The sequence below is a fragment of the Balaenoptera acutorostrata genome, chromosome 14 (genome assembly GCF_949987535.1).
Source record: "Balaenoptera acutorostrata chromosome 14, mBalAcu1.1, whole genome shotgun sequence".
In the NCBI taxonomy this organism is placed as follows: domain Eukaryota; kingdom Metazoa; phylum Chordata; class Mammalia; order Artiodactyla; family Balaenopteridae; genus Balaenoptera; species Balaenoptera acutorostrata.
In genome coordinates this window covers 59511095-59527736 of record NC_080077.1, presented here as the reverse complement: position 1 = coordinate 59527736, position 16642 = coordinate 59511095, and the positions used below count along the sequence as shown (strand labels likewise).

The 16642-nt window shown below is 36.4% G+C and overlaps 1 protein-coding gene across 2 annotated transcripts in view; it reads right to left on the bottom strand.

Annotated features, from left to right (window-relative positions):
- The window catches only part of ASCC3 (activating signal cointegrator 1 complex subunit 3), a 344670-nt gene that overhangs the window by 58818 nt on the left and 269210 nt on the right, over positions 1-16642 (bottom strand). The window lies entirely within an intron of this gene.

Sequence of the window (16642 nt, the reverse complement as noted above, 5' to 3'; positions counted from 1 at the left end):
TTTTTAGCGCTTGTTATCATTGGTGGATATGTTTATTGGTTTGGTTGCTCTCTTCTTTCTTTCTTTTTTTTAAATTACTTTTTAATTTTTTAATTTTTAATAATATTTTAATTTATTTTTTATTTTAATAACTTTATTTTATTTTATTTATTTTCTTTCTTTCTTTTTTTTCCTCCCTTTTCTTCTGAGCTGTGTAGCTGACAGGGTCTTGGTGCTCCAGCTGGGTGTCTGGACTGAGCCTCTGAGGAGGGAGAGCCGAGTTCAGGACACTGGTCCAACAGAGACCTCCCAGCCCCACATAATATCAATCGGTGAGAGCTCTTCCAGAGATCTCCATCTCAACGCTAAGACCCAGCTCCACTCAACGACCAGCAAGCTCCAGTGCTGGGCACCCCATGCCAAACAACTAGCAAGACAGGAATACCACCCCACCCATTAGCAGAGCGGCTGCCTAAAATCATAATAAGTTCACAGAAACCCCAAAACACACCACCGAATGTGGTCCTGCCCACCAGAAAGACAAGATCCAGCCTCATCCACCAGAACACAGGCACCAGTCTGCTCCACCAGGAAGCCTACACAAGCCACTGAACCAACCTTACCCACTGGGGACAGACACCAAAAACAATGGGAACTACGAACCTGCAGCCTGTGAAAAGGAGACCCCAAACACAGTAAGTTAAGCAAAATGAGAAGACAGAGAAATACACAGCAGATGAAGGAGCAAGGTAAAAATCCACCAGACCAAACAAATGAAGAGGAAATAGGCAGTCTACTTGAAAAAGAATTCAGAGTAATGATAGTAAAGATGATCCAAAATCTTGGAAATAGAATGGAGAAAATACAAGAAACATTTATCAAGGATCTAGAAGAACTAAAGGGCAAACAAACAATGATGAACAACACAATAAATGAAATTAAAAATTCTCTAGAAGTAAACAATAGCAGAATAGCTGAGGCAGAAGAATGGAAAAGTGACCTGGAAGACAAAATAGTGGAAATAACTATCGCACATCAGAATAAAGAAAAACGAATGAAAAGAATTGAGGACAGTCTCAGAGACCACTGGGACAACATTAAATGCGCCAACATTCAAATTATAGGGGTCTAAGAAGATGAAGAGAAAAAGAAAGGGACTGAGAAAATATTTGAAGAGATTATAGTTGAAAACTTCCCTAATATGGGAAAGGAAATAGTCAATCAAGTCCAGGAAGCACAGAGACTCCAGTACAGGAGAAATCCAAGGAGAAACACGCCAAGACACATATTAATCAAACTATCAAAAATTAAATATAAAGAAAAAATATTAAGAGCGGCAAGGGAAAAGCAACACATAACATACAAGGGAACCCCAAAAAGGTTAACAGGTGATCTTTCAGCAGAAGTCTGCAAGCCAGAAGGGTAGGCAGGACATATTTAAAGTGATGAAAGGGAAAAACCTACAACCAAGATTACTCTACCCAGGAAGGATCTCATTCAAATTTGACCGAGAAATTAAAACCTTTACATACAAGCAAAAGCTAAGAGAATTCAGCACCACCAAACCAGGTTTACAACAAATGCTGAAGGAACTTCTCTAGGCAGGAAACACAAGAGAAGGAAAATACCTACAATAACAAACTCAAAACAATTAAGAAAATGGTAATAGGAACATACATATCGATAATCTCAAATAAACAACCTAACCTTATACCTAAAGCAATTAGAGAAAGAAGAACAAAAAAACCCCACAGGTAGCAGAAGGAAAGAAATCATAAAGATCAGATCAGAAATAAATGAAAAAGAAATGAAGGAAACAATAGCAAAGATCAATAAAACTAAAAGTTGGTTCTTTGAGAAGATAAACAAAATTGATAAACCATTAGCCAGACTCATCAAGAAAAAAAGGGAGAAGACTCAAATCAATAGAATTAGAAATGAAAAAGAAGTAACAACTGCCACTGCAGAAATACAAAGGATCATGAGAGATTACTACAAGCAACTATATGCCAATAAAACGGACAACCTGGAAGAAATGGAGAAATTCTTAGAAAAGCACAACCTGCCGAGACTGAACCAGGAAGAAATAGAAAATGTGAACAGACCAATCACAAGCACTGAAATTGAAACTGTGATTTAAAATCTTCCAACAAACAAAAGCTCAGGACCAGATGGCTTCACAGGTGAACTCTATCAAACATTTAAAGAAGAGCTAACACCTATCCTTCTCAAACTCTTTCAACATATAGCAGAGGGAGGAACACCCCCAAACTCATTCTACGAGGCCAACATCACTCTGATTCCAAAACCAGACAAAGATGTCACCAAAAAAGAAAACTATAGGGAATATCACTGATGAACATAGATGCAAAAATCCTCAACAAAATACTAGCAAACAGAATCCAACAGCACATTAAAAGGATCATACACCATGATCAAGTGGGGTTTATACCAGGAATGCAAAGATTCTTCAATATACACAAATCAATCAATGTGATAAACCATTTTAACAAACTGAAGGAGAAAAACCATATGATCATCTCAATAGATGCAGAAAAAGCTTTCGACAAAATTCAACACTCATTTATGATAAAAAACTTCCAGAAAGTAGGCACAGAGGGAACTTTCCTCAACATAATAAAGGCCATATATGACAAACCCACAGCCAACATCGTCCTCAATGGTGAAAAACTGAAACCATTTCCACTAAGATCAGGAACAAGACAAGGTTGCCGACTCTCACCACTGTTATTCAACACAGTTTTGGAAGTTTTAGCCACAGAAATAAGAGACGATAAAGAAATAAAAGGAATCCAAATCAGAAAAGAAGAAGTAAAACTGTCACTGTTTGTAGATGGCATGATACTACACATAGAGAATCCTAAAGACGCTACCAGAAAACTACGAGAGCTAATCAATGAATTTGGTAAAGTAGCAGGATACAAAATTAATGCACAGAAATCCCTTGCATTCCTATACACTAACGATGAAAAATCTTAAAGAGAAATTAAGGAAACACTCCCATTTACCACTGCAACAAAAAGAATAATATACCTAGGAATAAACCTACCTAAGGAGACAAAAGACCTGTATGCAGAAAAGAATAAGATGCTCATGAACGAAATTAAAGATGATACAAATGGAGAGATATACCATGTTCTTGGATTGGAAGAAGCAACATTGTGAGAATGACTCTACTACCCAAAGCAATCTACAGATTCAATGCAATCCCTATCATACTACCAATGGCATTTTTCACAGAAGTAGAACAAAAATTTCACAATTTGTATGGAAACACAAAAGTCCGCTAATAGGCAAAGCAATCTTGAGAAAGAAAAACGGAGCTGGAGGAATGAGGCGCCCTGACTTCAGACTATACTACAAAGCTACAGTAATCAAGACAGTATGGTATTGGCACAAAAAACAGAAATATAGATCAATGGAACAGGATAGAAAGCCCAGAGATAAACCCACACACATATGGTCACCTAACCTTTGATAAAGGAGGCAAGAATATACAATGGAGAAAAGACAGTCTCTTCAATAAGTGGTGCTGGGAAAACTGGACAGATACATGTAAAAGAATGAAATTAGAACACTCCCTAACACCATTCACAAAAATAAACTCAAATGGATTAAAGACTTAAATGTAAGGCCAGACACTATAAAACTCTTAGCGGAAAACATAGGCAGAACACTCTGTGACATAAATCACAGCAAGATCCTTTTTGACCCACCTCCTAGAGAAATGGAAATAAAAGCAAAAATAAACAAATGGGACCTAATGAAACTTAAAGCTTTTGCACAGCAATGGAAACCATAAAGAACATGAAAAGACAACCCCCAGAATGGGAGAAAATATTTGCAAACAAAGCAACTGACAAAGGATTAATCTCCAAAATTTACAAGCAGCTCATGCAGCTCAATATCAAAAACACAAACAACCCAATCCAAAAATGGGCAGAAGACCTAAACAGACATTTCTCCAAAGAAGATATACAGATTGCCAACAAACACATGAAAGGATGCTCAATTTCACTAATCATTAGAGAAATGCAAATCAAAACTACAATGAGGTATTACCTCACACCAGTCAGAATGGCCATCATCAAAAAATCTACAAACAATAAATGCTGGAGAGGGTGTGGCAAAAAGGGAACCATCTTGCACTGTGGTGGGAATGTAAATTGATACAGCCACTATGGAGAACGGTATGGAGGTTCCTTAAAAAACTAAAAATAGAACTACCATACGACCCAGCAATCCCACTACTGGTCATATACCCTGAGAAAACCATAATTCAAAAAGAGTGGGGGCTTCCCTGGTGGCGCAGTGGTTGAGAATCTGCCTGCCAATGCAGGGGACACGGGTTCGAGCCCTGGTCTGGGAAGATCCCACATGCCGCAGAGTGGCTAGGCCCGTGAGCCACGACTACTGAGCCTGCGCGTCTGGAGCCTGTGCTCCGCAATGGCAGAGGCCGCGACAGTGAGAGGCCTGCGCACCGCGATGAAGAGTGGCCCCCGCTTGCCACAACTAGAGAAAGCCCTTGCACAGAAACAAAGACCCAACACAGCCATAAATGAATGAATTAATTAATTTAAAAAACAAACAAACAAACAAAAAACAAAAAGAGTGATGTACCACAATGTTCATTGCAGCGCTATTTACAATAGCTAGGACATGGAAGCAACCTAAGTGTCCAGTGACAGATGAATGGATAAAGAAGATGTGACACATATATACAATGGAATATTACTCAGACATAAAAAGAAATGAAATTGAGTTATTTGTAGTGAGGTGGATGGACCTAGAGTCTGTCATACAGGGTGAAGTAAGTCAGAAAAAGAAAAACAAATACTGTATGCTAACACATATATATGGAATCTAGGGAAAAAAAAAAAAGGTCATGAAGAACCTAGGGGCAGGACGGGAATAAAGATGTAGACCTGTTACAGAATGGACTTGAAGACATGGGGAGGGGGAAGGGTAAGCTGGGATGAAGTGAAAGAGTGGCAGTGAAATATATACACTACCAAATGTAAAATAGATAGCTAGTGGGAAGCAGCCACATAGCACAGGGAGATCAGGTCGGTGCTTTGTGACCACCTAGAGGGGTGGGATAGGGAGGGTGGGAGGGAGATGCAAGAGGGAGGGGATATGGGGATATATGTATACGTATAGCTGATTCACTTTGTTTTACAGCAGCAACTAACACACCATTGTAAAACAATTATACTCCAATAATGGTGTTTAAAAAAAAAATAAGACATCTAGGAGCTCTATTGTATCAAGTCGAGTGATTAATCTCAGCTCTCATCCATTCTGTATCAACAGTTTTAACTCAGTTGATCACCACCTCCTTCTTGAGATTCCTTTTTCCCTTAGCTCAGATCAGTGCACTCTTCTGCAAGTTTTCCTTCTTGTTTATCATCCTTCACTCTCGGTTTTCTGCTGACCCACCTCCTCCCCCAACCTCAATAAGCTAGAGTTCCCAGAGTGCAATCTGCAGACCTCTGCTCAATACTCACTGCCCAGATGATCTCAACCCACCTCTGGACTCTGAAATTTTGAACACTATCCATGTGGCCTGTCACCAGCGACCCCCAAAACAAACAAGAGACTTTGCTCTTAACTCAGCCTTCTTCACTTCAATAAATGGTTTTCTCTCTTATTGAATTGTTCCAGCCCCAAACCTAGGCATCATCTTTATTTCTTCTGTTTACTCTGTTTACTTATAATCAATCAACTAATTACTGTTGGTTCAACCGTCAAAACATCCTGAATGATAAATGATTTCTGCAATAATCATTTCTCTACTAAGGAGGCAGTCTTTTTGGAATTAATATTACCACATTGCTCTTTTGATCTAAATTCCTCCAATGGCTTCTCTAAACACTTTGGATAAAATCCAAACTCCTCAGCGAGGCCAAAGACGACGTTGGCCCTGCCCACCATGCCCGCTAAGTGCTTATTCCACTCTAGCCACACAGGCTTTCTTGTCGTTCCTTGAACCTCTGACAAGTAGCTCCTGCTCCATGGCCTTTGCATTTGCTGTTCCCTCTGCCTAGAATTTCTTCCCTGAGGCTTCCTCATGAGTTGCTCTTTCATGTCACTCAGTTCTCTGTTCAAATATCATGTCCTCAGAAAAGCTCTCCTGAACTGTTCTGTGAAGAACAGGCTTCTCTAGTTACCTTCAGACTCCTGCCTTATTTAAAAAAAAAAAAAAAAATCTTATATACATTTGAACTTATATTACATGTTTATTTGTTAACTTGTTTGTTTGCCAACCCCATTATGAAGATAAGATCCATGAGTACTGGAACTTCATCAGCCTAGCGTGCTGCAGTGTATTCCATGCCTGGAACATAGTGTGTGCTCAATAAATATTACTAAATATAAGAAGAGCTAACATTAACTAAGTACTACAAATGAGCAAATGACCACTGCTCTGTGATTTGCCTCTATTAACTAATTTAATCTCCCCAATAAGTCCATGAGATACTTATGGTGGTAATATCACAAAAGCCATAGTTACGGAATCATTCTTTACTTGGACTATAGGCTCTTTTCTTTAAAACACAATGACTATAAAAAGAAAAACTCAGAAGTATTAATGGACGAGAAACTGTCTTGTGAGAAACTGACCAGGAGATATAAATTCCTACACAATCGAAATAATGGCTCATATATGAGGACTAGTGGTGGTCTGGTAACAACCAGTGAGGTGAGAGAACAATCCAGTATTTATTAAGTATAAGGAAATATAGCCAGGAATAACAAACAAATTAAAAAAGGGTAATTGTACTGCTTTCATTAAACCCCCTCCAAACTTATAAAAGCAGTATTATCTGTAAAACAAGATTCAATAAAACAAGAAGATGGCTAACTATAATATCTTGTCCTTAAACACATATTAGGATACACTTTAACACACTTTATTGTAGAGAATTTATAAAAATTTTACCTGAAACTGTGTCAATACAGTTAAAAAAATTTTTTTTAGAGCACATAGTGTTTCTCTACATTATTATATAGAGAAAAAGTCTGGCATGTTAGTTAACCTAAAGGGCTGTGTATCTCTCAGCACCAAGGAGTATTTCTATGGTTATTTTTTTTTAATTGCATGTTTCCAAAACAATGTAATACTGAAGGACTCTGCTTATACCAATAGGGGGTTGGGAAGGATATTTAATTTTTCTTTTAGGATGTTTAATTTTTCTTCTGCTTTATTACACAGAAAATGATATTGAAGTAGATTTAGTTGGCTTTAAGTATTGGGAAGGGTCACACTTATTTACCTACTTGGCTGCTTTGTTAAAATACAAGGCAATGTTTTGGCATGATTTCTATTGGGAAGATATTTAGGACAGAAACCATGAACCTTTTGGAATACTTCTAACCACCGTTATTAATTGAGGAGTGAGCTAGCATTGATTTCTGAACTGCTCCACCTGCTGGACCAATGAAACCCTAACAATAACTTTAGAGTACTTAAATTTTATCGGGATGAAATTAGAAACATTCTGAGCAGAAACCAATTTCTAGCATATGAAAATTATATTTTAAAATGCTTTATCCACTATTAACGTTTTTATTTTCCACTTATTTTTATAGTCTAAACAATGCTCTGCTTATTCAAAGTAGAATGAAGTGACAAATGGTTAGAATTTAGGGAAGAGATTTTATTCCCACAAAGATAATAATCTTCAAACTTATTTTCATTACATTTTTATTTCCCCAATGTGATTGCATGTGTACTGACAATTCTAAATAGTTATGGTATCATTAAGTTAAGCAGAGAGTTACTACCAATGACAAACAAAAATATATCCAAAACCAAATTAACAATGATTTACTTTGCCAAGTGATTCATGATAGGGTTCCCTGAAAAGCAGACTACCCTGGAGTTTTACAAATATGACTTAATTTATATGAAACCACTCAAGATTTTATTTGTAATTTTAAAATGTCTAAATGGAGTCTCCTTTTGCAAATGCTTTTAACGTGACCCCCAGGAGTCTGGTGATCCAATCCTGCCCGTAGGCCAGGCTGGTGACTCTGACTTTTGAGGACAGCATCAGCAACACTTCTGCCTTGAATGCCATAAGCAGGACTGAACACTTCCCGTGCAGAGGCAGAACTATATGAAGCAGCAACAGCAGAAGAGACAGATAGACTCGACACAAGCCTACTCCTTTGTTTTTATTAGGTTCTTTGGCCTCTAGGACAAATCTCCTTAAAAGATACAGGTCTATCTATTATTTCCTTGGTATTCCCCCAGGAGCACTGAGTATTGGATAGAACACTTAGCAAATCTTGTAACTTAGGCTGAGAAGGTTAATGGTATATCCCTTTTATATACCATGTTTTGTAAGTTTTATTTAAATAAAAGGGCAAAATAAGATGCAAGAAGAGGAAAAAGGAAAAGTACAAAATAGCAAAGGGGAAAAAAAAAGAGAAGAGCATTTAAAAGGTTGCTGGGGGATATGAATTCTAATTTCAACTCTGCCCTTTGGGAGCTGAGTTTCTGTATTATTTTTCCATACCAGTTTGTGTCATCTTGGGCAAAACTGGGTCTTTGTTTTTTGAAAAAATGAGAAAGTTAAACTAGGTAATAATGAAAGAAATATTAAGGATAGTCACACTTTGGTATCTAAACTTATTTCTTAATTAACAACCCTATTTAATCACCAACATTTAGAATCCCAGTAATTGACAGTTATTCTGTGGGACAGTTTAGGAAGCCAAAAGTAATTTTTAAAAAAGTATCAAAAATTTAAAACAGGACAAATTTCAGGTAATATTAAAAATACATTTTATGCTCATGAGAACACAATTAGCTTAAAAATCTTTAGAGGAATCTAATAAATCACAACAGATCTGAGAATGAAGGTTTTCACCAGGAAAATATTTCACTTTTCTCTGTGTGCTAAGAAAAGCTTGTAAGTGCAGAAAGCTAGGAAGAAACTAGGAAATAATGGAGAATAGGGAAGGTCTCAAGGGAAAGAGACCAAGAGAAGTAGAAAGATACTTTTTTTTTGAGACATTTGCCATCTGTGCCTCTCCAAAAGATGCCAAGCAGCTCCCCAGACTGAGGGTTAGGAAGCTCTTTCTCATGAACCCTGGAAGATATCCCATTAGGTTTCCTCAGTAGGATGATAAAGAGTAGCAGATGGGATCCTGCAATTGTCACGAGGTTATTTGGAAATGGAAGGCCATGAGGCTGGTGATGTTCACCGTTATTCGGTTAACCTTTCCTTCCTTTCATTTTTCCTTTAATGAACTCTTTAATTTTACATGTGGGGTCCCCTACCAATGGTATTCGTATCTGGCTTGTCCTTTTTATTTACTCCATTTAAAATTTCTCTCTTAAAAAAAGCTCTTGCTTATTTTTCCAAGCCTATGTTTAAGAAAGATACGTTTGTAATTTTCAACCAAGAGATTTGTGGTTGTGTCCCAAACAGGATAAAATTCAAGCATTAAAAATGCTGTATCACTGAAAATGTCGTCTATATGGGCAGAGCAAAGAAAGAACCAGTATGCTTTTAAATAAAGCAGTGCAGAGTACTGTCGAACCTGAAAATAAATAAATAAATAAACAAATTTATTTATTTATTTATTTATGGCTGCGTTGGGTCTTTGTTGCTGCGCGTGGGCTTTCTCTAGTTGCGGCGAGCGGGGGCTACTCTTCGTTGTGGTGCACAGGCTTTTCGTTTGCCACGGCTTCTCTTGTTGCGGAGCACGGGCTCTAGGCGCGCGGGTGAGCTCAGCAGTTGTGGCTCGTGATCTCTAGAGCGCAGGTTCATTAGTTGCGGTGCATGGGCTTAGTTGCTCCGCGGCATGTGGGATCTTCCTGGACCAGGGATCGAACCTGTGTTCCCTGAATTGGCAGGCGGATTCTTAACCACTGTGCCACCAGGGAAGTCCCCAGAAATTTATTAATATATAAAAATCTAAATATTTATGGTACTTTTCTAAATTTGGAATGGTTCTATTTTATGTTAACAAATGAAACCCATACTTTTAGTCAATATCTAAGGTTTTGTGGAAAAATAAGAATTTCACAACTTTTCAAATTGGATATTTGATATATAAACTCATGTTTCTGTGTAGTCACAAGAACCTTATCAACTGAGTATATCTTCTTAAAAAGTCTATTGAAAATTTACAATGTTGTGTTAGTTTCAGGTGCACAGCAAAGTGATTCAGTTATAGATATACAGATATTCATTCTTTTTTAGATTCTTTTCTCATATAGGTTATCCCAGAATATTGAGTGGAGTTCCCTGTGTTCCTTGTTGGTTATCTATCTCATATATAGTAGTGTGTGTATGTTCATCCCAAGCTCCTGATTTATCCCCATCCCGCCACCATGTTTCCCCTGTGGTATCCATAAGCTTGTTTTTGATATCTGTAAGTCTGTTTCTGTTTTGTAAATAAGTTCATTTGTTTCATTTAGAGACAAAATACATTTGGGGCATATTTTGCTTTCTGTCAAAGCTATTAATACTATGGTAAGCATATTATGAAAAATTCATTCAAATAAATTTCCCCAACTTTGAAATCTTTTTATTTCTATTACTCTTAGACTACCTTCTAAAAGTCCACTGAACATATCAAATCATAATCCTTGTTTGTCACGATGACCGGCACCTTCTACTCGAGACTTGGCTTTCAGTGCCAACATCATTAAGAGATTCTTCAAATTACTTTTTAAATATCCTTTTCCCTCAGGATTTTCACTTACATCTAATTAGACTACTTACTCCGTGCCATGTAATCCCTGTTGCCAAAACTGCTAAATGCTTCAATAAGTAGGAGGAGGGCATCAATGGAGCAAGACAGATGTAATGTCACTGGTTAACAATAGAAGTGTGAAGCAGCTGCCTTAATTATGAAGCTTATTAATTCATGGTGTTGAAAAAAAAACTTGGCAAGAGTTCTTATAAAATATCTAACCTTTTCAAATAGCATGATATTGCTTAAAACTTAAAATCTATGTTTTCCATAAGGAAGGTTGAAATAACTATTTTGCCAGTAATTAACATATGTATTTAAAACCTGTAATTCTAAGTCACAAGGTCACACATAATTTTAAAAGCAAATCTGCTTCTTAACTGACTTTTAAAAAGTATATACCATTACATTTCAATACTTTAAAAAATTTTTCCATTTGGAATTAAATCATAGGATAAGGATAAATATGTCTAGGAGAGGAAGTAAGGAATAGGGAAGAGAGTTCTCAAGAGCTACTTCGTATGGAACCTGGGAAAACTTAAATAACCTCATCAAACCTCAGTTTCGTTTTCTATATATTAACATTTACCATGAAGTGTTGTTTGAGGATTATAAATAATGTATATTAAGTGCCTGGCATGTAGTAGGTGCTCCATAAAAGGTAGTTATTATTATTTTTTAATGAATATATTGAAAAGACTGGATTTAAATAAATGGGTTGCTGTCATAGAATAACTGAAGAGAAATAGTTTTAATACAATCTTCAGTCTTACACCTAGAATAGAGTACTTTATTATCATTTAAAGACAATAACATCTAAAAATGTAAGCCAGAAACAGCTCAGTTTCTTAAGAAGAAGATGAGTAAGTGAAAACGGAAATCTCAAAAGAGGTGTTAGCAGAGAAAAAAAAAATTAGTGGAAGTGTGTTTTCTCTTTTGGTGTTGACTGAAATAAAGATTTACATATAATGGAGTAATAATCAACAGGAATTAGTTCCTGGAAGTATAATAGACTGTCACATTTAGAAAATCAAATAATACCCCCCCCACTCCCTATATTCTGAAGGATAAAAAATGTTCCAAGTATCATCTGAAAAAAAAAATGGTTCTGATGAACCTAGGGGCAGGACAGGAATAAAGACGCAGAAGTAGAGAATGGACTTGAGGACACGGGGAGGGGAAAGGGTAAGCTGGGACGAAGTGAGAGAGTAGCATGGACATATATATACACACTACCAAATGTAAAACAGATAGCTACTGGGAAGCAGCCACATAGCACAGGGAGATCAGCTCGGTGCTTTGTGACCACCTAGAGGGGTGGGATAGGGAGGGTGGGAGGGAGGGAGACGCAAGAGGGAGGAGATATGGGGATATATGTATACATATAGCTGATTCACTTTGTTATACAGCAGAAACTAACACAACGTTCTAAAGCAATTATACTCCAATAGAGATGTTAAAAAAAATATTCCAAGTATCTAGTGGACCAAGAGAAAAATACCATACAGATGACACACTTTCATCTAATCCTCATTCCTCTCTCCTTGGTCTATAACAGAATGATCAGCATCTACCACACCAAATATGACACGCACAATTCATTAGTAGTTTTATCATTTATAAATTTTTTCTAGCCCTTTTTGAATCTATATATTTTTGGCCTACATTATATTCATCAAGTGAAGTAATAAATTCTCTGAGTTTATTACTTGCAGGATCAGATGGAACTTCCTGTTAATTAAAAAGGTTACTTGTGTTCATGATCTAAAGAGGGCCTCCATTCATAAGGTTCATGATTTTAATATCTGTTACCTGATTCATATCCTCTGCCTCTGCAGACTGCAATGCCCCAATCACATACCTCCCATCATTTGAGCAGCTCCCTTGGGCCCATTCAAACTTTCTCCATGATGTTCTTTTGATGTGGGGTCAGCAGAAATGTATATAGCAAACCTCGTGCACAGGGAAGATTAACACGAAGGAAGAATACTATATCCTGTTTTGTTTTTAGAGACTCTTTTTGATGGTGGGCAACATTCTATGATTCTTGGAGCGTCACACTGTGCTGATGACCTCAGTAAGGAGCAACACCCAAGTCTTTCATAGTTTATTACCATGGCCCATAGATTATCTGTGCATTAACACAGACACACACACACACACACACACACACACACACAGTTTGCCACTAATGTTCACTATTCTATCTCATGTCCCTAGAATGAGCCTTACACATTGTAGGCACAAAGTAAATATGTTTTGGATGAATCAACATATGGTCTGTGGGTAGAAATGTGACCGATGGAATTTAATATGGACACATGCAGAATAACATATCAAGGATAAAACATCTAGATTATACATACTTCATCATATGTTTAAGATATTTCTTAAGACAACTCCATTTAGCTTAGCTCCTTACTATTTGGAAGAGTTTAGTTTTCATCTTTATATTAAACTCAGAAATTTCCTGTTGCCTCCATCCTTTGTCAAAAGGGTGATACTGTCAATATAATAAATACTATTCTGCAAAATACCAGGCTGACCCCAACAAGCCTACTGACAGAGGAAAAGAACAAAAAGGATAGAATTCAAAAGTTAGGGTATACATGTACCTAATGTATGGAATTTTTTTTTTAACCAAACCTGACAACCTTCTGCTACGGAACACTGTGGAAGAGGGAAGCCTGAAGGGCCAAAAAACACCGTGAAAGGAAGCATACCATGAAATGACCTGATTATATGACTTTCTCTTTTTAGTTTTGAAAGAAAAACTAAAGGCAATAAAATTGTATCCCTACTTAAAAGTTTATGTATTTTTAAATGCTTGATGAAAGTCAATGAATATTTTAATATTCCTTTTTTCATTCTGTGGTTACCTTCTAGTTTGTTTTCTCTGTGCCAACAATAATCACACTGCAACATATTCAGAACACCTACAATAAAAATCTTAATGAACATAATCTCTACACTATCATTAATACCAAAGACAACAAATACCAAAAGTTAAATACAATATGTAGCCTAAGAAATAATGAGAAAACTTTATTCACTGCCAAAATTAAGTTGATGAAATATTATAGTGAATTCAAAATAATACTAAAGAGATTAGAAGCTTTTCAGTTGTGATCTTTTCGGGAATACTAAAAATTCCTCTTAAAAATAATTAATAAATTATAAAAATAAAAAAGTTTGAAAATGACTTCAGAAACATCAGTCACTGTATCTTAGTAAAAGGAAATGCTGATAGTAAATAAGTTATAATACTGCATTGTTCGAAAACATAATGTGACATTATTAAACATTATAAAAACAAAAGCAATGGGAGTGGAATGAGGTCTTTCACACACACTGCTTTTCTTTGCCCTGTTGTGCTGTCATCCTCTTCTCTATAGCTCCTGTTTGACCAGTTGTATCTCCTTGTTTCAAAACCGCAAGGAGATTAATATGCAGTTTTGGAGGTAAGAGCAGAGAAGATAACGAAGCTATGTGAGTCATTTAGGACTCTCTGGTGTGATCACAAAATAATATTTAAAAACACTTTTCAGTGAAAGAATGATTTCTAGAAGTTGTACTATAATTACTTCAAACACAATCCTGCTTTATTATTTAATGTTTCTCTGTTAATTACACATATGTTCTCTAGTACATAGAGAATAATTTCTAGATAAGAAATTAGCAAAACCGTGGTACCTGCAGATCTCCTTATCCATATGAGTCCTATACTTCTAATGTCCCAGTGTCCTCCCTCAAAAAGAGGTCTCACTTAGATAGTACAGACTTAGACCCTACCTAGCAAAAGCTGAGAGTCTCATGGACTAGACACCGTAGGATGAAGAGATTATATCATTTTTGCTGTAGAAATCATTAAGGGAGTATGCAGAACAGTATCTATGTGAATATACTGTAGTTTACCTTCTGTGTATCTGCAGACGAGTTGTTCTGTTTATTATTCACAAAAGAGTTGACTTTATTTTAGTAAAGATATACCATGAGATCAGTATTAACTGGTTTTAGGCAGTGTGATGCTGGAAAGAAACAGGCTGCTGAAAGGATGTGAATAGACCTCTTGCTCTATCAGTGCCTTCTTATGGAAAAGACTGAAGAGAAAAATGATTGAATTCCCTTGGTACTATATACATTTGGGTTTTTTTTTTTAGTAGGGTGGAATAGGCATATGGTTTTCACAAACTTTTACGAACAATGTGCATCTAGTGTAGACATACTTTGAACCTCCCAACTCGGTATTTTCCAGCTCACTGTGTGTGTGTGTGTGTGTGTGTGTGTGTGTGTGTGTGTGACACAGAGAGAGAGAGAGAGAGAGAGAGGGGCATGAGAGGCAGCACAGTGCAGTGGTTAAGAACGCATACTAAGGTGCTAGACTGCAAACTACTCACTTGATGTGCAACCTTGGACGAGTTGGTTACTCTTTAAAATAGGAATAATAATGGGATGTTATCAATATCAAATGAGTGGCTTTGTTGGGATTAAATGAGTTTATCAGTGTAAAGTTCCTAGAATAGTGCCTGTCACGTGAAAAGTGCTCAAAGGTATTAGCTGTTATTATGTGTTCCCAAGTACTTTAAAATACTAAATTAGGTAAATATATCAAGGTAGGTAAATATGAAAGAAACATTATATTCTTAAATCTAACAGATACTAGTTTAAGATGCTTGCAGAAATTAACTAACCATTATTTTACTGTCTTCCCCCCAGAAAAATCCTGTTATTATGAATATCTGTCTAGGAAATGATAAAAACCTCATTCTTAGAAATCTAAAAGAGATTCTTAATTTTTCAAAAATATTCTTACCTCAGAAATGAATTGTTAATTTGACAGCAAAATCATTTTCTTGAAAGCTGCCTCATATACTTTAATCCTCTGCTCATTTCCATAGAGCAAACAACAGAAAACTGATTTATACAAGATCCATCCACCCATCCATCAATTCATGAACAAATATTTTCTGACTCATTACAATGTATTTGGCCCTACGCCACACACAAAATCTCTACACTAGTTTCTCAAAGGGAAAACACTGAAAAATTGGAAAACTGTGAATGGGATACTGATGTCTATTGAGAATGATAAAGCAATAGGAGAGGTAGGAAAAAAGTTAATAAGTAAGTGAACTACAGCAGAATCAGTGAATTTATAAGAGAAGGACCTTAAAGACATTATAGCCCAATGGGTCTTAACTTTTTAAAAAAGTACCAACACACCTGACGGGTAAAATAAAATACAGTATTTACTTATATAACATATATCCTGATTAATGTGCCCACTAAGTTTTATGGTAAATTATTACACTTAAAGTCAACAACAACAACAAAATAATGCATATATAATATGCAGGAAGGAAGTGGAGAAGATACTCCTAATAGTAATGTTAACTTCAATATTAAATTTAGCTCTTAGCTTCTCGGCAATAAAGCAAAATGAACATAGTATAGTTTTTTACCATGTGATAAATCTAATTGTATATTTTTTTTGGAAGGGGGAATGGGAGGAGTTAACTTTTCTGGCATTAATTCTAAGAGAACTTAATCAAGTGGATCCTTATGTTAAGAAACATCAGCAACATCGTAGTTCCAACAAGAATTACCCAAAAAAAGCAATAAGAAAAGCTTTCAACTATAATTCAGAGAGGTTATTACACTGAAGGCTAGGGAGATCACCTGGCTGCTGAGGAGAGCCCAGTTTATACCTATTATCCTGGCTTAAATATCAATAGTGCCCCATTCCATTCTCAGACTGACCCAAGTTTGGACGATAAATTACACGGTCATCTTATCTATGGGGAATTTAGTCCAGATTTGCTTTGTAGTGATCGTGTTTGACAGAAGAAAGAACTTCATAAACAGTTTCTGCCAAATTTCAAGAGGAACTAGACGGCAACAAATTAAGACCCAAATTAAAAGTGAA